The sequence below is a fragment of the Anomaloglossus baeobatrachus genome, chromosome 4, assembly GCF_048569485.1.
Source record: "Anomaloglossus baeobatrachus isolate aAnoBae1 chromosome 4, aAnoBae1.hap1, whole genome shotgun sequence".
Taxonomy (NCBI): domain Eukaryota; kingdom Metazoa; phylum Chordata; class Amphibia; order Anura; family Aromobatidae; genus Anomaloglossus; species Anomaloglossus baeobatrachus.
In genome coordinates, this window is record NC_134356.1 from 669808916 (window position 1) to 669826320 (window position 17405).

Below are 17405 nucleotides of genomic sequence, written 5' to 3' on the forward strand. Positions count from 1 at the left end.
ATTAGTTTTTGCCTGCATTACAATTAGTGATAGACTTAGCTGTCAATATTTACAGTTATATCGAATTCCAGTTGCCCAAAACTTCTTAAAAAACGCTTAGAAACTGAAATCTCTGGCCATACAATAGATTATATTTCTATTTTGCTTCAATTCGTTACTCTGTCATACTTTAAGGTTAACGACGATGTAACATGGCCACTCTCTTACTCTAACCAAGTTATTTCAAGTTTGTAAATTAATTTTACACATTGGATGGATAAAACCTTCGGATCTTTTTCCAAAAGTCACTGGATGTGAACAGAAAGCCAAAGGAATGGCCAGCACGGGGGTCGAACCCGCAACCTTGGCGTTTTTAGCACCACGCTCTAACCGATTGAGCTAACCGGCCACTTTTGCCCCATATCTACTCTCTTTTAATGAACTTGCTCTAATTTTGAGCCAGCTACTGACCTCTCAAAGCTTGATCTGTCCACAGTGAAAGGTAAAATACGTTGAAAGTTGACTAATTCTTAGAGAGCCCATCAAAAGCATAGGAACCAATCTTAAATGAGAATTGACAAGCTTTTTTTATATTATGAGCAATATGTTGCCACCACCACTCTAACTTGTCACGTGATGAGCCAGTAAATTACGCCATTGCTTGGATTAGTTTTTGCCTGCATTACAATTAGTGATAGACTTAGCTGTCAATATTTACAGTTATATCGAATTCCAATTGCCCAAAACTTCTTAAAAAATGCTTAGAAACTGAAATCTCTGGCCATACAAGAGATTATATTTCTATTTTGCTTCAATTCGTTACTCTGTCATACTTTAAGGTTAACGACGATGTAACATAACCACTCTCTTACTCTAACCAAGTTATTTCAAGTTTGTAAATTAATTTTACACATTGGATGGATAAAACCTACGGATCTTTTTCCAAAAGTCACTGGATGTGAACAGAAAGCCAAAGAAACGGCCAGCACGGGGGTCGAACCCGCAACCTTGGCGTTATTAGCACCACACTCTAACCGATTGAGCTAACCGGCCACTTTTCCCCCATATCTACTCTCTTTTAATGAACTTGCTCTATTTTTGAGCCAGCTACTGACCTCTCAAAGCTTGATCTGTCCACAGTGAAAGGTAAAATACGTTGAAAGTTGACTAATTGTTAGAGAGCCCATCAAAAGCATAGGAACCAATCTTAAATGAGAATTGACAAGCTTTATTTATATTATGAGCAATATGTTGCCACCAACCACTCTAACTTGTCACGTGATGAGCCAGTAAATTACGCCATTGCTTGGATTAGTTTTTGCCTGCATTACAATTAGTGATAGACTTAGCTGTCAATATTTACAGTTATATCGAATTCCAGTTGCCCAAAACTTCTTAAAAAACGCTTAGAAACTGAAATCTCTGGCCATACAATAGATTAAATTTCTATTTTGCTTCAAGTTGCTTGGATTAGTTTTGCCTGCATTACAATTAGTGATAGACTTAGCTGTCAATATTTACAGTTATATCGAATTCCAGTTGCCCAAAACTTTTCAAAAAACGCTTAGAAACTGAAATCTCTGGCCATACAATAGATTATATTTCTATTTTGCTTCAATTCGTTACTCTGTCATACTTTAAGGTTAACGACGATGTAACATGGCCACTCTCTTACTCTAACCAAGTTATTTCAAGTTTGTAAATTAATTTTACACATTGGATGGATAAAACCTACGGATCTTTTTCCAAAAGTCACTGGATGTGAACAGAAAGCAAAGGAGTGGCCAGCACGGGGGTCGAACCCACAACCTTGGCGTTATTAGCACCACGCTCTAACCGATTGAGCTAACCGGCCACTTTTACCCCATATCTACTCTTTTTTAATGAACTTGCTCTAATTTTGAGCCAGCTACTGACCTCTCAAAGCTTGATCTGTCCACAGTGAAAGGTAAAATACGTTGAAAGTTGACTATATCTTAGAGAGCCCATCAAAAGCATAGGAACCAATCTTAAATGAGAATTGACAAGCTTTTTTTATATTATGAGCAATATGTTGCCACCAACCACTCTGACTTGTCACGTGATGAGCCAGTAAATGACGCCATTGCTTGGATTAGTTTTTGCCTGCATTACAATTAGTGATAGACTTAGCTGTCAATATTTACAGTTATATCGAATTCCAGTTGCCCAAAACTTCTTAAAAAACGCTTAGAAACTGAAATCTCTGGCCATACAATAGATTATATTTCTATTTTGCTTCAATTCGTTACTCTGTCATACTTTAAGGTTAACGACGATGTAACATGGCCACTCTCTTACTCTAACCAAGTTATTTCAAGTTTGTAAATTAATTTTACACATTGGATGGATAAAACCTTCGGATCTTTTTCCAAAAGTCACTGGATGTGAACAGAAAGCCAAAGGAATGGCCAGCACGGGGGTCGAACCCGCAACCTTGGCGTTTTTAGCACCACGCTCTAACCGATTGAGCTAACCGGCCACTTTTGCCCCATATCTACTCTCTTTTAATGAACTTGCTCTAATTTTGAGCCAGCTACTGACCTCTCAAAGCTTGATCTGTCCACAGTGAAAGGTAAAATACGTTGAAAGTTGACTAATTCTTAGAGAGCCCATCAAAAGCATAGGAACCAATCTTAAATGAGAATTGACAAGCTTTTTTTATATTATGAGCAATATGTTGCCACCACCACTCTAACTTGTCACGTGATGAGCCAGTAAATTACGCCATTGCTTGGATTAGTTTTTGCCTGCATTACAATTAGTGATAGACTTAGCTGTCAATATTTACAGTTATATCGAATTCCAATTGCCCAAAACTTCTTAAAAAATGCTTAGAAACTGAAATCTCTGGCCATACAAGAGATTATATTTCTATTTTGCTTCAATTCGTTACTCTGTCATACTTTAAGGTTAACGACGATGTAACATAACCACTCTCTTACTCTAACCAAGTTATTTCAAGTTTGTAAATTAATTTTACACATTGGATGGATAAAACCTACGGATCTTTTTCCAAAAGTCACTGGATGTGAACAGAAAGCCAAAGGAACGGCCAGCACGGGGGTCGAACCCGCAACCTTGGCGTTATTAGCACCACACTCTAACCGATTGAGCTAACCGGCCACTTTTCCCCCATATCTACTCTCTTTTAATGAACTTGCTCTATTTTTGAGCCAGCTACTGACCTCTCAAAGCTTGATCTGTCCACAGTGAAAGGTAAAATACGTTGAAAGTTGACTAATTGTTAGAGAGCCCATCAAAAGCATAGGAACCAATCTTAAATGAGAATTGACAAGCTTTATTTATATTATGAGCAATATGTTGCCACCAACCACTCTAACTTGTCACGTGATGAGCCAGTAAATTACGCCATTGCTTGGATTAGTTTTTGCCTGCATTACAATTAGTGATAGACTTAGCTGTCAATATTTACAGTTATATCGAATTCCAGTTGCCCAAAACTTCTTAAAAAACGCTTAGAAACTGAAATCTCTGGCCATACAATAGATTAAATTTCTATTTTGCTTCAAGTTGCTTGGATTAGTTTTGCCTGCATTACAATTAGTGATAGACTTAGCTGTCAATATTTACAGTTATATCGAATTCCAGTTGCCCAAAACTTTTCAAAAAACGCTTAGAAACTGAAATCTCTGGCCATACAATAGATTATATTTCTATTTTGCTTCAATTCGTTACTCTGTCATACTTTAAGGTTAACGACGATGTAACATGGCCACTCTCTTACTCTAACCAAGTTATTTCAAGTTTGTAAATTAATTTTACACATTGGATGGATAAAACCTACGGATCTTTTTCCAAAAGTCACTGGATGTGAACAGAAAGCCAAAGGAATGGCCAGCACGGGGGTCGAACCCACAACCTTGGCGTTATTAGCACCACGCTCTAACCGATTGAGCTAACCGGCCACTTTTGCCCCATATCTACTCTCTTTTAATGAACTTGGTCTAATTTTGAGCCAGCTACTGACCTTTCAAAGCTTGATCTGTCCACAGTGAAAGGTAAAATACGTTGAAAGTTGACTAATTCTTAGAGAGCCCATCAAAAGCATAGGAACCAATCTTAAATGAAAATTGACAAGCTTTTTTATATTATGAGCAATATGTTGCCACCAACCACTCTGACTTGTCACGTGATGAGCCAGTAAATGACGCCATTGCTTGGATTAGTTTTTGCCTGCATTACAATTAGTGATAGACTTAGCTGTCAATATTTACAGTTATATTGAATTCCAGTTGCCCAAAACTTCTTAAAAAACGCTTAGAAACTGAAATCTCTGGCCATACAATAGATTATATTTCTATTTTACTTCAAGTTGCTTGGATTAGTTTTGCCTGCATTACAAATAGTGATAGACTTAGCTGTCAATATTTACAGTTATATCGAATTCCAGTTGCCCAAAACTTCTTAAAAAACGCTTAGAAACTGAAATCTCAGGCCATAAAATAGATTATATTTCTATTTTGCTTCAAGTCACTTGGACTAGTTTTGCCTGCATTACAATTAGTGATAGACTTAGCTGTCAATATTTACAGTTATATCGAATTCCATTTGCCCAAAACTTCTTAAAAAATGCTTAGAAACTGAAATCTCTGGCCATACAATAGATTATATTTCTATTTTGCTTCAATTCGTTACTCTGTCATACTTTAAGGTTAACGACGATGTAACATGGCCACTCTCTTACTCAAACCAAGTTATTTCAAGTTTGTAAATTAATTTTACAAATTGGATGGATAAAACCTACGGATCTTTTTCCAAAAGTCACTGCATGTGAACAGAAAGGCAAAGGAATAGCCAGCACGGGGGTCAAACCCGCAACCTTGGCGTTATTAGCACCACGCTCTAACCGATAGAGGTAACTGGCCACTTTTGCCCCATATCTACTCTCTTTTAATGATCTTGCTCTAATTTTGAGCCAGCTACTGACCTCTCAAAGCTTGATCTGTCCACAGTGAAAGGTAAAATACGTTGAAAGTTGACTAATTCTTAGAGAGCCCATCAAAAGCATAGGAACCAATCTTAAATGAGAATTGACAAGCTTTTTTTATATTATGAGCAATATGTTGCCACCAACCACTCTAACTTGTCACGTGATGAGCCAGTAAATTACGCCATTGCTTGGATTAGTTTTTGCCTGCATTACAATTAGTGATAGACTTAGCTGTCAATATTTACAGTTATATCGAATTCCAGTTGCCCAAAACTTCTTAAAAAACACTTAGAAACTGAAATCTCTGGCCATACAATACATTATATTTCTATTTTGCTTCAAGTTGCTTGGATTAGTTTTGCCTGCATTACAATTAGTGATAGACTTAGCTGTCAATATTTACAGTTATATCGAATTCCAGTTGCCCAAAACTTCTTAAAAAACACTTAGAAACTGAAATCTCTGGCCATAAAATAGGTTATATTTCTATTTTGCTTCAAGTCGCTTGGATTAGTTTTGCCTGCATTACAATTAGTGATAGACTTAGCTGTCAATATTTACAGTTATATCGAATTCCAGTTGCCCAAAACTTCTTAAAAAACGCTTAGAAACTGAAATCTCTGGCCATACAATAGATTATATTTCTATTTTGCTTCAATTCGTTACTCTGTCATACTTTAAGGTTAACGACGATGTAACATGGCCACTCTCTTACTCTAACCAAGTTATTTCAAGTTTGTAAATTAATTTTACACATTGGATGGATAAAACCTACGGATCTTTTTCCAAAAGTCACTGTATGTGAACAGAAAGCAAAGGAGTGGCCAGCACGGGGGTCGAACCCACAACCTTGGCGTTATTAGCACCACGCTCTAACCGATTGAGCTAACCGGCCACTTTTACTCCATATCTACTCTTTTTTAATGAACTTGCTCTAATTTTGAGCCAGCTACTGACCTCTCAAAGCTTGATCTGTCCACAGTGAAAGGTAAAATACGTTGAAAGTTGACTAATTCTTAGAGAGCCAATCAAAAGCATAGGAACCATTCTTAAATGAGAATTGACAAGCTTTTTTTATATTATGAGCAATATGTTGCCACCAACCACTCTAACTTGTCACGTGATGAGCCAGTAAATTACGCCATTGCTTTGATTAGTTTTTGCCTGCATTACAATTAGTGATAGACTTAGCTGTCAATATTTACAGTTATATCGAATTCCAGTTGCCCAAAACTTCTTAAAAAACACTTAGAAACTGAAATCTCTGGCCATACAATACATTATATTTCTATTTTGCTTCAAGTTGCTTGGATTAGTTTTGCCTGCATTACAATTAGTGATAGACTTAGCTGTCAATATTTACAGTTATATCGAATTCCAGTTGCCCAAAACTTCTTAAAAAACACTTAGAAACTGAAATCTCTGGCCATAAAATAGGTTATATTTCTATTTTGCTTCAAGTCGCTTGGATTAGTTTTGCCTGCATTACAATTAGTGATAGACTTAGCTGTCAATATTTACAGTTATATCGAATTCCAGTTGCCCAAAACTTCTTAAAAAACGCTTAGAAACTGAAATCTCTGGCCATACAATAGATTATATTTCTATTTTGCTTCAATTCATTACTCTGTCATACTTTAAGGTTAACGACGATGTAACATGGCCACTCTCTTACTCTAACCAAGTTACTTCAAGTTTGTAAATTAATTTTACACATTGGATGGATAAAACCTTCGGATCTTTTTCCAAAAGTCACTGGATGTGAACAGAAAGCCAAAGGAATGGCCAGCACGGGGGTCGAACCCGCAACCTTGGCGTTATTAGCACCACGCTCTAACCGATTGAGCTAACCGGCCACTTTTGCCCCATATCTACTCTCTTTTAATGAACTTGCTCTAATTTTGAGCCAGCTACTGACCTCTCAAAGCTTGATTTGTCCACAGTGAAAGGTAAAATATGTTGAAAGTTGACTAATTCTTAGAGAGCCCATCAAAAGCATAGGAACCAATCTTAAATGAGAATTGACAAGCTTTTTTTATATTATGAGCAATATGTTACCACCAACCACTCTAACTTGTCACGTGATGAGCCAGTAAATTACGCCATTGCTTGGATTAGTTTTTGCCTGCATTACAATTAGTGATAGACTTAGCTGTCAATATTTACAGTTATATCGAATTCCAGTTGCCCAAAACTTCTTAAAAAATGCTTAGAAACTGAAATCTCTGGCCATACAACAGATTCTATTTCTATTTTGCTTCAATTCGTTACTCTGTCATACTTTAAGGTTAACGACGATGTAACATGGCCACTCTCTTACTCTAACCAAGTTATTTCAAGTTTGTAAATTAATTTTACACATTGGATGGATAAAACCTTCGGATCTTTTTCCAAAAGTCACTGGATGTGAACAGAAAGCCAAAGGAATGGCCAGCACGGGGGTCGAACCCGCAACCTTGGCGTTATTAGCACCACGCTCTAACCGATTGAGCTAACCGGCCACTTTTGCCCCATATCTACTCTCTTTTAATGAACTTGCTCTAATTTTGAGCCAGCTACTGACCTCTCAAAGCTTGATCTGTCCACAGTGAAAGGTAAAATATGTTGAAAGTTGACTAATTCTTAGAAAGCCAATCAAAAGCATAGGAACCAATCTTAAATGAGAATTGACAAGCTTTTTTTATATTATGAGCAATATGTTGCCACCAACCACTCTAACTTGTCACGTGATGAGGCAGTAAATTACGCCATTGCTTGGATTAGTTTTTGCCTGCATTACAATTAGTGATAGACTTAGCTGTCAATATTTACAGTTATATCGAATTCCAGTTGCCCAAAAGTTCTTAAAAAATGCTTAGAAACTGAAATCTCTGGCCATACAATAGATTATATTTCTATTTTGCTTCAATTCGTTACTCTGTCATACTTTAAGGTTAACAACGATGTAACATGGCCACTCTCTTACTCTAACCAAGTTATTTCAAGTTTGTAAATTAATTTTACACATTGAATGGATAAAACCTACGGATCTTTTTCCAAAAGTCACTGGATGTGAAAAGAAAGCCAAAGAAATGGCCAGCACGGGTGTTGAACCCGCAACCTTGGCGTTATTAGCACCACGCTCTAACCGATTGAGCTAACCGGCCACTTTTGCCCCATATCTACTCTCTTTTAATGAACTTGCTCTAATTTTGAGCTAGCTACTGACCTCTCAAAGCTTGATCTGTCCACAGTGAAAGGTAAAATACGTTGAAAGTTGACTAATTCTTAGAGAGCCCATCAAAAGCATAGGAACCAATCTTAAATGAAAATTGACAAGCTTTTTTATATTATGAGCAATATGTTGCCACCAACCACTCTGCCTTGTCACGTGATGAGCCAGTAAATGACGCCATTGCTTGGATTAGTTTTTGCCTGCATTACAATTAGTGATAGACTTAGCTGTCAATATTTACAGTTATATTGAATTCCAGTTGCCCAAAACTTCTTAAAAAACGCTTAGAAACTGAAATCTCTGGCCATACAATAGATTATATTTCTATTTTGCTTCAAGTTGCTTGGATTAGTTTTGCCTGCATTACAAATAGTGATAGACTTAGCTGTCAATATTTACAGTTATATCGAATTCCAGTTGCCCAAAACTTCTTAAAAAACGCTTAGAAACTGAAATCTCAGGCCATAAAATAGATTATATTTCTATTTTGCTTCAAGTCACTTGGACTAGTTTTGCCTGCATTACAATTAGTGATAGACTTAGCTGTCAATATTTACAGTTATATCGAATTCCATTTGCCCAAAACTTCTTAAAAAATGCTTAGAAACTGAAATCTCTGGCCATACAATAGATTATATTTCTATTTTGCTTCAATTCGTTACTCTGTCATACTTTAAGGTTAACGACGATGTAACATGGCCACTCTCTTACTCTAACCAAGTTATTTCAAGTTTGTAAATTAATTTTACACATTGGATGGATAAAACCTACGGATCTTTTTCCAAAAGTCACTGCATGTGAACAGAAAGGCAAAGGAATAGCCAGCACGGGGTTCAAACCCGCAACCTTGGCGTTATTAGCACCACGCTCTAACCGATTGAGCTAACTGGCCACTTTTGCCCCATATCTACTCTCTTTTAATGATCTTGCTCTAATTTTGAGCCAGCTACTGACCTCTCAAAGCTTGATCTGTCCACAGTGAAAGGTAAAATACGTTGAAAGTTGACTAATTCTTAGAGAGCCAATCAAAAGCATAGGAACCATTCTTAAATGAGAATTGACAAGCTTTTTTTATATTATGAGCAATATGTTGCCACCAACCACTCTAACTTGTCACGTGATGAGCCAGTAAATTACGCCATTGCTTGGATTAGTTTTTGCCTGCATTACAATTAGTGATAGACTTAGCTGTCAATATTTACAGTTATATCGAATTCCAGTTGCCCAAAACTTCTTAAAAAACACTTAGAAACTGAAATCTCTGGCCATACAATACATTATATTTCTATTTTGCTTCAAGTTGCTTGGATTAGTTTTGCCTGCATTACAATTAGTGATAGACTTAGCTGTCAATATTTACAGTTATATCGAATTCCAGTTGCCCAAAACTTCTTAAAAAACACTTAGAAACTGAAATCTCTGGCCATAAAATAGGTTATATTTCTATTTTGCTTCAAGTCGCTTGGATTAGTTTTGCCTGCATTACAATTAGTGATAGACTTAGCTGTCAATATTTACAGTTATATCGAATTCCAGTTGCCCAAAACTTCTTAAAAAACGCTTAGAAACTGAAATCTCTGGCCATACAATAGATTATATTTCTATTTTGCTTCAATTCATTACTCTGTCATACTTTAAGGTTAACGACGATGTAACATGGCCACTCTCTTACTCTAACCAAGTTACTTCAAGTTTGTAAATTAATTTTACACATTGGATGGATAAAACCTTCGGATCTTTTTCCAAAAGTCACTGGATGTGAACAGAAAGCCAAAGGAATGGCCAGCACGGGGGTCGAACCCGCAACCTTGGCGTTATTAGCACCACGCTCTAACCGATTGAGCTAACCGGCCACTTTTGCCCCATATCTACTCTCTTTTAATGAACTTGCTCTAATTTTGAGCCAGCTACTGACCTCTCAAAGCTTGATCTGTCCACAGTGAAAGGTAAAATATGTTGAAAGTTGACTAATTCTTAGAAAGCCAATCAAAAGCATAGGAACCAATCTTAAATGAGAATTGACAAGCTTTTTTTATATTATGAGCAATATGTTGCCACCAACCACTCTAACTTGTCACGTGATGAGGCAGTAAATTACGCCATTGCTTGGATTAGTTTTTGCCTGCATTACAATTAGTGATAGACTTAGCTGTCAATATTTACAGTTATATCGAATTCCAGTTGCCCAAAATTTCTTAAAAAATGCTTAGAAACTGAAATCTCTGGCCATACAATAGATTATATTTCTATTTTGCTTCAATTCGTTACTCTGTCATACTTTAAGGTTAACAACGATGTAACATGGCCACTCTCTTACTCTAACCAAGTTATTTCAAGTTTGTAAATTAATTTTACACATTGAATGGATAAAACCTACGGATCTTTTTCCAAAAGTCACTGGATGTGAAAAGAAAGCCAAAGAAATGGCCAGCACGGGTGTTGAACCCGCAACCTTGGCGTTATTAGCACCACGCTCTAACCGATTGAGCTAACCGGCCACTTTTGCCCCATATCTACTCTCTTTTAATGAACTTGCTCTAATTTTGAGCTAGCTACTGACCTCTCAAAGCTTGATCTGTCCACAGTGAAAGGTAAAATACGTTGAAAGTTGACTAATTCTTAGAGAGCCCATCAAAAGCATAGGAACCAATCTTAAATGAGAATTGACAAGCTTTTTTTATATTATGAGCAAAATGTTGCCACCAACCACTCTAACATGTCACGTCATGAGCCAGTAAATTACGCCATTGCTTGGATTAGTTTTTGCCTGCAATACAATAAGTGATAGACTTAGCTGTCAATATTTACAGTTATATCGAATTCCAGTTGCCCAAAACTTCTTAAAAAACGATTAGAAACTGAAATCTCTGGCCATACAATATATTATATTTCTATTTTGCTTCAAGTTGCTTGGATTAGTTTTGCCTGCATTACAATTAGTGATAGACTTAGCTGTAAATATTTACAGTTATATCGAATTCAAGTTGCCCAAAACTTCTTAAAAAACACTTAGAAACTGAAATCTCTGGCCATACAATACATTATATTTCTATTTTGCTTCAAGTTGCTTGGATTAGTTTTGCCTGCATTACAATTAGTGACAGACTTAGCTGTAAATATTTACAGTTATATCGAATTCCAGTTGCCCAAAACTTCTTAAAAAACGCTTAGAAACTGAAATCTCTGGCCATACAATAGATTATATTTCTATTTTGCTTCAATTCGTTACTCTGTCATACTTTAAGGTTAACGACGATGTAACATGGCCACTCTATTACCCTAACCAAGTTATTTCAAGTTTGTAAATTAATTTTACACATTGGATGGATAAAACCTACGGATCTTTTTCCAAAAGTCACTGGATGTGAACAGAAAGCCAAAGGAATGGCCAGCACGGGGGTCGAACCCGCAACCTTGGCGTTATTAGCACCACGCTCTAACCGATTGAGCTAACCGGCCACTTTTGCCCCATATCTACTCTCTTTTAATGAACTTGCTCTAATTTTGAGCCAGCTACTGACCTCTCAAAGCTTGATCTGTCCACAGTGAAAGGTAAAATACGTTGAAAGTTGACTAATTCTTAGAGAGCCAATCAAAAGCATAGGAACCAATCTTAAATGAGAATTGACAAGCTTTTTTTATATTATGAGCAATATGTTGCCACCAACCACTCTAACTTGTCACGTGATGAGGCAGTAAATTACGCCATTGCTTGGATTAGTTTTTGCCTGCATTACAATTAGTGATAGACTTAGCTGTCAATATTTACAGTTATATCGAATTCCAGTTGCCCAAAACTTCTTAAAAAACGATTAAAAACTGAAATCTCTGGCCATACAATATATTATATTTCTATTTTGCTTCAAGTTGCTTGGATTAGTTTTGCCTGCATTACAATTAGTGATAGACTTAGCTGTAAATATTTACAGTTATATCGAATTCCAGTTGCCCAAAACTTCTTAAAAAACGCTAAGAAACTGAAATCTCTGGCCATACAATAGATTATATTTCTATTTTGCTTCAATTCGTTACTCTGTCATACTTTAAGGTTAACGACGATGTAACATGGCCACTCTATTACTCTAACCAAGTTATTTCAAGTTTGTAAATTAATTTTACACATTGGATGGATAAAACCTACGGATCTTTTTCCAAAAGTCACTGGATGTGAACAGAAAGCCAAAGGAATGGCCAGCACGGGGGTCGAACCCGCAACCTTGGCATTATTAGCACCACGCTCTAACCGATTGAGCTAACTGGCCACTTTTGCCCCATATCTACTCTCTTTTAATGAACTTGCTCTAATTTTTAGCCAGCTACTGACCTCTCAAAGCTTGATCTGTCCATAGTGAAAGGTAAAATACGTTGAAAGTTGACTAATTCTTAGAGAGCCCATCAAAAGCATAGGAACCAATCTTAAATGAGAATTGACAAGCTGTTTTTATATTATGAGCAATATGTTGCCACCAACCACTCTAACTTGTCACGTGAGGAGCCAGTAAATTACGCCATTGCTTGGATTAGTTTTTGCCTGCATTACAATTAGTGATAGACTAAGCTGTCAATATTTACAGTTATATCTCTGGCCATACAATAAATTATATTTCTATTTTGCTTCAATTCGTTACTCTGTCATACTTTAAGGTTAACGACGATGTAACATGGCCACTCTATTACTCTAACCAAGTTATTTCAAGTTTGTAAATTAATTTTACACATTGAATGGATAAAACCTACGGATCTTTTTCCAAAAGTCACTGGATGTGAAAAGAAAGCCAAAGAAATGGCCAGCACGGGTGTCGAACCCGCAACCTTGGCGTTATTAGCACCACGCTCTAACCGTTGAGCTAACCGGCCACTTTTGCCCCATATCTACTCTCTTTTAATGAACTTGCTCTAATTTTGAGCCAGCTACTGACCTCTCAAAGCTTGATCTGTCCACAGTGAAAGGTAAAATACGTTGAAAGTTGACTAATCCTTAGAGAGCCCATCAAAAGCATAGGAACCAATCTTAAATGAGAATTGACAAGCTTTTTTTATATTATGAGCAATATGTTGCCACCAACCACTCTAACTTGTCACGTGATGAGCCAGTAAATTACGCCATTGCTTGGATTAGTTTTTGCCTGCAATACAATAAGTGATAGACTTAGCTGTCAATATTTACAGTTATATCGAATTCCAGTTGCCCAAAACTTCTTAAAAAACGATTAGAAACTGAAATCTCTGGCCATACAATATATTATATTTCTATTTTGCTTCAAGTTGCTTGGATTAGTTTTGCCTGCATTACAATTAGTGACAGACTTAGCTGTAAATATTTACAGTTATATCGAATTCCAGTTGCCCAAAACTTCTTAAAAAACGCTTAGAAACTGAAATCTCTGGCCATACAATAGATTATATTTCTATTTTGCTTCAATTCGTTACTCTGTCATACTTTAAGGTTAACGACGATGTAACATGGCCACTCTATTACTCTAACCAAGTTATTTCAAGTTTGTAAATTAATTTTACACATTGGATGGCTAAAACCTACGGATCTTTTTTCAAAAGTCACTGGATGTGAACAGAAAGCCAAAGGAATGGCCAGCACGGGGGTTGAACCCGCAACCTTGGCGTTATTAGCACCACGCTCTAACCGATTGAGCTAACCGGCCACTTTTGCCCCATATCTACTCTCTTTTAATGAACTTGCTCTAATTTTGAGCCAGCTACTGACCTCTCAAAGCTTGATCTGTCCACAGTGAAAGGTAAAATACGTTGAAAGTTGACTAATTCTTAGAGAGCCCATCAAAAGCATAGGAACCAATCTTAAATGAGAATTGACAAGCTTTTTTTATATTATGAGCAATATGTTGCCACCAACCACTCTAACTTGTCACGTGATGAGCCAGTAAATTACGCCATTGCTTGGATTATTTTTTGCCTGCATTACAATTAGTGATAGACTTAGCTGTCAATATTTACAGTTATATCGAATTCCAGTTGCCCAAAACTTCTTAAAAAACGATTAGAAACTGAAAACTCTGGCCATACAATATATTATATTTCTATTTTGCTTCAAGTTGCTTGGATTAGTTTTGCCTGCATTACAATTAGTGATAGACTTAGCTGTAAATATTTACAGTTATATCGAATTCCAGTTGCCCAAAACTTCTTAAAAAATGGTAAGAAACTGAAATCTCTGGCCATACAATAGATTATATTTCTATTTTGCTTCAATTCGTTACTCTGTCATACTTTAAGGTTAACGACGATGTAACATGGCCACTCTATTACTCTAACCAAGTTATTTCAAGTTTGTAAATTAATTTTACACATTGGATGGATAAAACCTACGGATCTTTTTCCAAAAGTCACTGGATGTGAACAGAAAGCCAAAGGAATGGCCAGCACGGGGGTCGAACCCGCAACCTTGGCGTTATTAGCACCACGCTCTAACCGATTGAGCTAACCGGCCACTTTTGCCCCATATCTACTCTCTTTTAATGAACTTGCTCTACTTTTGAGCCAGTTACTGACCTCTCAAAGCTTGATCTGTCCACAGTGAAAGGTAAAATACGTTGAAAGTTGACTAATTCTTAGAGAGCCCATCAAAAGCATAGGAACCAATCTTAAATGAGAATTGACAAGCTTTTTTTATATTATGAGCAATATGTTGCCACCAACCACTCTAACTTGTCACGTGATGAGCCAGTAAATTACGCCATTGCTTGGATTAGTTTTTGCCTGCATTACAATTAGTGATAGACTTAGCTGTCAATATTTACAGTTATATCGAATTCCAGTTGCCCAAAACTTCTTAAAAAACGCTTAGAAACTGAAATCTCTGGCCATACAATAGATTATATTTCTATTTTGCTTCAAGTCGCTTGGATTAGTTTTGCCTGCATTACAAATAGTGATAGACTTAGCTGTCAATATTTACATTTATATCGAATTCCAGTTGCCCAAAACTTCTTAAAAAACGCTTAGAAACTGAAATCTCTGGCCATACAATAGATTATATTTCTATTTTGCTTCAATTCGTTACTCTGTCATGCTTTAAGGTTAACGACGATGTAACATGGCCACTCTCTTACTCTAACCAAGTTATTTCAAGTTTGTAAATTAATTTTACACATTGGATGGATAAAACCTACGGATCTTTTTCCAAAAGTCACTGGATGTGAACAGAAAGCCAAAGGAATGGCCAGCACAGGGGTCGAACCCGCAACCTTGGCGTTATTAGCACCACGCTCTAACTGATTGAGCTAACCGGCCACTTTTGCCCCATATCTACTTTTTTTATTGAACTTGCTCTAATTTTGAGCCAGCTACTGACCTCTCAAAGCTTGATCTGTCCACAGTGAAAGGTAAAATACGTTGAAAGTTGACTAATTCTTAGAGAGCCCATTAAAATCATAGGAACCAATCTTAAATGAGAATTGACATGCTTTTTTTATATTATGAGCAATATGTTGCCACCAACCACTCTAACTTGTCACGTGAGGAGCCAGTAAATTACGCCATTGCTTGGATTAGTTTTTGCCTGCATTACAATTAGTGATAGACTAAGCTGTCAATATTTACAGTTATATCTCTGGCCATACAATAAATTATATTTCTATTTTGCTTCAATTCGTTACTCTGTCATACTTTAAGGTTAACGACGATGTAACATGGCCACTCTATTACTCTAACCAAGTTATTTCAAGTTTGTAAATTAATTTTACACATTGGATGGCTAAAACCTACGGATCTTTTTCCAAAAGTCACTGGATGTGAACAGAAAGCCAAAGGAATGGCCAGCACGGGGGTCGAACCCGCAACCTTGGCGTGATTAGCACCACGCTCTAACCGATTGAGCTAACCGGCCACTTTTGCCCCATGTCTACTCTCTTTTAATGAACTTGCTCTAATTTTAAACCAGCTACTGACCTCTCAAAGCTTGATCTGTCCACAGTGAAAGGTAAAATACGTTGAAAGTTGACTAATTCTTAGAGAGCCCATCAAAAGCATAGGAACCAATCTTATATGAGAATTGACAAGCTTTTTTTATATTATGAGTAGAGTTGAGCGCGGTTCGCGGTTCGTGGTTCTCCAGTTCTAGGCTCGAGTGATTTTGGGGCTGTTCTAGATCGAACTAGAACTCGAGCTTTTTTGCAAAAGCTCGATAGTTCTAGATACGTTCGAGAACGGTTCTAGCAGCAAAAAGCAGGGTTTTTTACAGCTACAGTGTGCAGGAGCTATTGCTGGCAGCCTGCCAGAAGCTGGTAACCAAGATAAACATCGGGTATCCAAGCAAAGCGCATTGATTAGTAACCCGATGTTTATCCAAGTTAAGTGCAGGAAGCAGACACTTCCCCGCTCAGCTCGCTTCACCCCCTCCTGCCCGCAGCATGTACACATACACACATACACACACACACACACACACACACGGTCCCTCTCGGCTTACCTGCGGTTATGAAGTCCCGCCATCCCAACCTCAGCGCTGTCACTGTCCTCCATAGCCGGCGCTTGTCACATCATCTTCTCTCGCTTCCGACCCGAGACTGACTAGCGGTGACGTCACGGGCCTCTCACGATACTTGGTGTGAAGACGCCGGTCATTGAACTCAGTGACAGGGGCTGTCAGTGTGCTGGAGATCAGCGCAGGTAATGTACCTCGCTGACAGCAGCACTTGTCATGCCCTGCAGTGACCTGGGCTGACCCATTGATGTTAGCTCAGGTCACTGCACTGCTCTCCCAGCCAATGGGGAACATCCTGCTCTTCATTGACTGGGACAGTGTGGATCGTCATGGCAACCCCTTGGATTACACCAGACCTGGATTTGTTTTTCATTCTAATAAATTGGTTAAAGAGGGAATGTTTTGGGGAGTGTTTTTTCAAATAAAAATGTGTTTGTCGTCTATTTTTTTTATTACTGACTGGGTTGGTGATGTCGGGTATCTGATAGACGCCTGACCTCACCAACCCCAGGGCTTGATGCCAGGTGACATTACACATCTGGTATTAACCCCATATATTACCCCGTTTGCCACCGCACCAGGGTGCGGGATGAGCTGGGGCGAAGCACCAGGATTGGCGCATCTAATGGATGCGCCACTTCTGGGGCGGCTGTGGCCTGCTATTTTTAGGCTGGGGAGAGTCCAATAACCATGGACCTCCCTAGTCTGAGAATATCAGGCCCCAGCTGTCTGCTTTACCTTGGCTGGTGATCCAATTTTGGGGGCCCCTACGTGTTTTTTTT

At 37.7% G+C, this 17405-nt stretch overlaps 19 non-coding genes across 19 annotated transcripts; all 19 read right to left on the reverse strand.

The window, feature by feature from the left end:
* Positions 1–314: 314 nt before the first annotated feature.
* Positions 315–388, reverse strand: TRNAF-AAA (transfer RNA phenylalanine (anticodon AAA)). The gene has a single exon. It is a non-coding gene; the product is annotated as a tRNA-Phe (tRNA).
* Positions 389–958: 570 nt separating this feature from the next.
* On the reverse strand, positions 959–1032 carry TRNAI-AAU (transfer RNA isoleucine (anticodon AAU)). Its single transcript has one exon. It is a non-coding gene; the product is annotated as a tRNA-Ile (tRNA).
* A 728-nt stretch (positions 1033–1760) lies between these two features.
* On the reverse strand, positions 1761–1834 carry TRNAI-AAU (transfer RNA isoleucine (anticodon AAU)). The gene has a single exon. It is a non-coding gene; the product is annotated as a tRNA-Ile (tRNA).
* Positions 1835–2405: 571 nt separating this feature from the next.
* TRNAF-AAA (transfer RNA phenylalanine (anticodon AAA)) lies at positions 2406–2479 on the reverse strand. The gene has a single exon. It is a non-coding gene; the product is annotated as a tRNA-Phe (tRNA).
* Positions 2480–3049: 570 nt separating this feature from the next.
* On the reverse strand, positions 3050–3123 carry TRNAI-AAU (transfer RNA isoleucine (anticodon AAU)). Its single transcript has one exon. It is a non-coding gene; the product is annotated as a tRNA-Ile (tRNA).
* Positions 3124–3852: 729 nt separating this feature from the next.
* Positions 3853–3926, reverse strand: TRNAI-AAU (transfer RNA isoleucine (anticodon AAU)). The gene has a single exon. It is a non-coding gene; the product is annotated as a tRNA-Ile (tRNA).
* Positions 3927–5772: 1846 nt separating this feature from the next.
* TRNAI-AAU (transfer RNA isoleucine (anticodon AAU)) lies at positions 5773–5846 on the reverse strand. The gene has a single exon. It is a non-coding gene; the product is annotated as a tRNA-Ile (tRNA).
* An 887-nt stretch (positions 5847–6733) lies between these two features.
* Positions 6734–6807, reverse strand: TRNAI-AAU (transfer RNA isoleucine (anticodon AAU)). Its single transcript has one exon. It is a non-coding gene; the product is annotated as a tRNA-Ile (tRNA).
* Positions 6808–7378: 571 nt separating this feature from the next.
* On the reverse strand, positions 7379–7452 carry TRNAI-AAU (transfer RNA isoleucine (anticodon AAU)). Its single transcript has one exon. It is a non-coding gene; the product is annotated as a tRNA-Ile (tRNA).
* Positions 7453–8023: 571 nt separating this feature from the next.
* TRNAI-AAU (transfer RNA isoleucine (anticodon AAU)) lies at positions 8024–8097 on the reverse strand. The gene has a single exon. It is a non-coding gene; the product is annotated as a tRNA-Ile (tRNA).
* Positions 8098–8983: 886 nt separating this feature from the next.
* TRNAI-AAU (transfer RNA isoleucine (anticodon AAU)) lies at positions 8984–9057 on the reverse strand. The gene has a single exon. It is a non-coding gene; the product is annotated as a tRNA-Ile (tRNA).
* Positions 9058–9944: 887 nt separating this feature from the next.
* On the reverse strand, positions 9945–10018 carry TRNAI-AAU (transfer RNA isoleucine (anticodon AAU)). The gene has a single exon. It is a non-coding gene; the product is annotated as a tRNA-Ile (tRNA).
* A 571-nt stretch (positions 10019–10589) lies between these two features.
* TRNAI-AAU (transfer RNA isoleucine (anticodon AAU)) lies at positions 10590–10663 on the reverse strand. Its single transcript has one exon. It is a non-coding gene; the product is annotated as a tRNA-Ile (tRNA).
* An 887-nt stretch (positions 10664–11550) lies between these two features.
* TRNAI-AAU (transfer RNA isoleucine (anticodon AAU)) lies at positions 11551–11624 on the reverse strand. Its single transcript has one exon. It is a non-coding gene; the product is annotated as a tRNA-Ile (tRNA).
* Positions 11625–12353: 729 nt separating this feature from the next.
* TRNAI-AAU (transfer RNA isoleucine (anticodon AAU)) lies at positions 12354–12427 on the reverse strand. Its single transcript has one exon. It is a non-coding gene; the product is annotated as a tRNA-Ile (tRNA).
* Positions 12428–12949: 522 nt separating this feature from the next.
* Positions 12950–13022, reverse strand: TRNAI-AAU (transfer RNA isoleucine (anticodon AAU)). Its single transcript has one exon. It is a non-coding gene; the product is annotated as a tRNA-Ile (tRNA).
* A 729-nt stretch (positions 13023–13751) lies between these two features.
* TRNAI-AAU (transfer RNA isoleucine (anticodon AAU)) lies at positions 13752–13825 on the reverse strand. Its single transcript has one exon. It is a non-coding gene; the product is annotated as a tRNA-Ile (tRNA).
* Positions 13826–14554: 729 nt separating this feature from the next.
* TRNAI-AAU (transfer RNA isoleucine (anticodon AAU)) lies at positions 14555–14628 on the reverse strand. Its single transcript has one exon. It is a non-coding gene; the product is annotated as a tRNA-Ile (tRNA).
* Positions 14629–15952: 1324 nt separating this feature from the next.
* TRNAI-AAU (transfer RNA isoleucine (anticodon AAU)) lies at positions 15953–16026 on the reverse strand. The gene has a single exon. It is a non-coding gene; the product is annotated as a tRNA-Ile (tRNA).
* Between the last annotated feature and the right edge of the window lie 1379 nt (positions 16027–17405).